The following is a 2890-nucleotide window of genomic DNA, read 5'->3' as shown; positions in this document are numbered from 1 at the left end:
TCCAGGGATGTTGGGACTCACTGAGTAATCACCAAGCTCAACACAAATTCTAGACTTTCATGTATGTGTCATTAGCAACTGGCAGTTATTTCACACTGCTGGCTCAATGAGCTCACAGATAAAGAAAATATTTAAATCTTTTTCACACACGCTGCTCCCAAGCTATGCCACCTCTACATATATAGTTGGCTTTTTTTTTGCCTATCATCGATCCCTACAAAGCTCACAGTAATTAGCTTTAGTTTATCACACTGGTTGTTGATTCCCGGCTTTGTGGTGTCTAGAAATGAAATCAATTTGCTTTCTGATCTTCAATCATGGCCCTGGCTCATTTAGCTTCAATGGTAGGGGGCAGGCTACCAGAGGCTCCTGCTGGGCTGGCATCTCACCAGGTTCCCTTTCAGGTGTTCCTTCAGGTAGTTCCAAAAACCCTCTGGAGCTCAGCCTATATTCTGGGATATCAGGAGAGGGTCTGTCCAATACCTTGATGAAGACCAACTAGACTATATCTACCTCATTTTCCTCTACCAGTCTTAGAAAATCCAGGCAAAGAAGAGAATGAATTTGATCTAATATGACTTGTTCATAATCAAGTCAAATTTCTTATATTTTGCTAACGTTAAATAATGCTGAATAACCTATGAAGACTTAAAAAGAAATATTTATTCCATTTCATATATTAAAGTTATGTCATCATCTTCAATGTTAACCTATTTTGATAGACGTTATTTATAGAAAAGCCCTTAACTTATAGCCTGTTAATTTTATCTAGTTATCTTTAACCAACCTACAAAGAAACTAAACTAAGAAAAAAGGATGTAGAAGAATGTATTGGCAGAAATTTTGACAAAAGAATTTACAGTTTGCTATCAAGGAAAGAGTTTTGGTTTTTTTTTATGTCTACAGCACCTGGTCAAGGAAAGAGATTTTTAAAATTAAAAAAAACAGATACAAAAATTCAAAAAGCTTAGATAACTCAGCACATTTAGCATAGAAGGAGGCAGCCAGGCACATGTTGGCAGGATCTGAGGATAGCGGAATATAAAAATTGATTTTCAAAATAATAAATCTAATTAATTAAGAAAAAGTTTAGATTATGATCTTATTCTTTGCTAAAAAAAAAAGTCTGAAACACATTTAAGTAGCATTTCCAACAAAATAAACTAAAACTAAAAAATCTGAGCACTTAAAGGATTAGCTTCATCTAGAATATTCTATGAAAGACTTCAATCCCCAAAAAAGCATCAGGAAAGCTGCCTCTGCCTTTTGCTGCTTACCTCACAGGACTATGTGGAAAGCTGAGTGGGATCAGACTCAAAAGATCAGTAGGTAACCTGAAAAGTACTGTAAGCAAGTAGTAAACATTTCTTAGGTGTGTAATTGATAGTATGAAGAAATCAATATAAACAATCTAATCATTTCAAATTTGATTTTTCCTCCTGTCATCACTTCAGAACTCTTTTTGATCTTATAGAAATGCACAACAATTCACCACACACTTACTTCATCCCTAAGCGAAGGGTCCCTGTAGGCTACATCAGACAGCAAAGTTACCAAGCAGAAGCTGAAGCTCTCTGCCACTGGGAGGGCACCTAGAAGGCATAAAGACACAAATCAAGTCATCACATATAAGACACTGGGCCACACTACTGGTCACCCATTCATTATGTTTCTCTCTCATACAGCTTGCCAAGGGACCAGTTTACAGTGGTACCCTCGCTGAGATGAGTCTCAAAAGAACAGATTTGGACCCAACATGTTTACTAAGAAATACCCCTATCTTTCTTTTAATAAAACGTTTTGGCTCAATAAACTTAAATGTTTCATGAGCCAATTTTACAGTTTCATATTATAAAGCCTCTCAACTCGACAGATTCCATTTTTTATTCCCTACTTAACTAAAAGTGAGAAATCAATCCTGATAGAGTATAAGAGATGGTATACTGGAGGGTAACTGTCAAATACCTATTACTACTTTAAGCTGAATTAAATGCTTATATTTTATTTTCTGCTTTGTTTTGACAAATGGAGAAAATCCTAATAAGAGCTTCCAAAGAGTTGCTCCATTCCTCATAGATTTTTAAGCCCTGCCACTACTGAGCCTCCTAGCATCAGGGTTCTCAGGAGCTTGGCCTCAAGGTTGAAAAGGGAACTCTACACTCAAAAGACCAAACACTAAGCAGCACTTCTATCAACTGTACCTTCAAAATGTTAGAATCTTTGCTGTGTAGGTCCAATCATTACTAAATATTTAATCTATTCTGAATACTAAATATTTAATCAAGGACATAGAGCTACCCACTGTTTTATGGCCATATGCACAGCACAAGGCAGAAGACTTACATTTCTACTTCTGCACTAATTTTCAGATGCAGCTCTAGCTTGTTCTCACACTTGATTGTGCACCAGACTCACCTGGAGGACTTGTTAAAATGCAGGCTGCCTGCTTCTCGGCCCCAGAGTTTCTAATTCAGTAACTCTGATATGGTGGCTGAGAATCTGCATTTCTGACAAGTTCCCAGGTGAGGCTGATGCTTCTGGTCCAGCAATGGCACTCTGAGTCCACATATTTAGAAATGATATTTGTTTTGAAATAAAAGAATAGAAAAACAAAATTAATGTCTACTGGCATTCTACTTCTTCCCAAATAACAATAATGGACATGGATGTTTGACCTTTTAACAACACTTTCTCTATATTCCAGAATATGTGCATAATTTGGGATCTGTCCGTTTTAGGCACAGTAGATCACCAGAAATGATAAAAATGCAAAGGTAAGAGGAATCCAGGCACAAGCAGGACCTTCTTGAGAATAGTAAAACCCATCTTTAGCAAAGAGTGGCCTACCTAACAAATTGAGGCTGTATCAAAAACCAAAAGGACAAAGTGA

General features: G+C 36.9%; 1 long non-coding RNA gene across 1 annotated transcript; it reads right to left on the bottom strand.

Annotated features, from left to right (window-relative positions):
- Positions 1-887: 887 nt before the first annotated feature.
- Positions 888-2424, bottom strand: LOC111735449. Its single transcript, XR_002778792.1, has 2 exons — positions 2344-2424; positions 888-1592 (listed from the first exon to the last, which is right to left on the bottom strand). It is a non-coding gene; the product is annotated as an uncharacterized LOC111735449 (long non-coding RNA).
- Positions 2425-2890: the final 466 nt, after the last annotated feature.

This window comes from Pteropus vampyrus, unplaced genomic scaffold (genome assembly GCF_000151845.1).
Source record: "Pteropus vampyrus isolate Shadow unplaced genomic scaffold, Pvam_2.0 Scaffold1000001075, whole genome shotgun sequence".
Lineage (NCBI taxonomy): Eukaryota > Metazoa > Chordata > Mammalia > Chiroptera > Pteropodidae > Pteropus > Pteropus vampyrus.
This window is presented reverse-complemented; position numbering and strand designations above follow the sequence as displayed.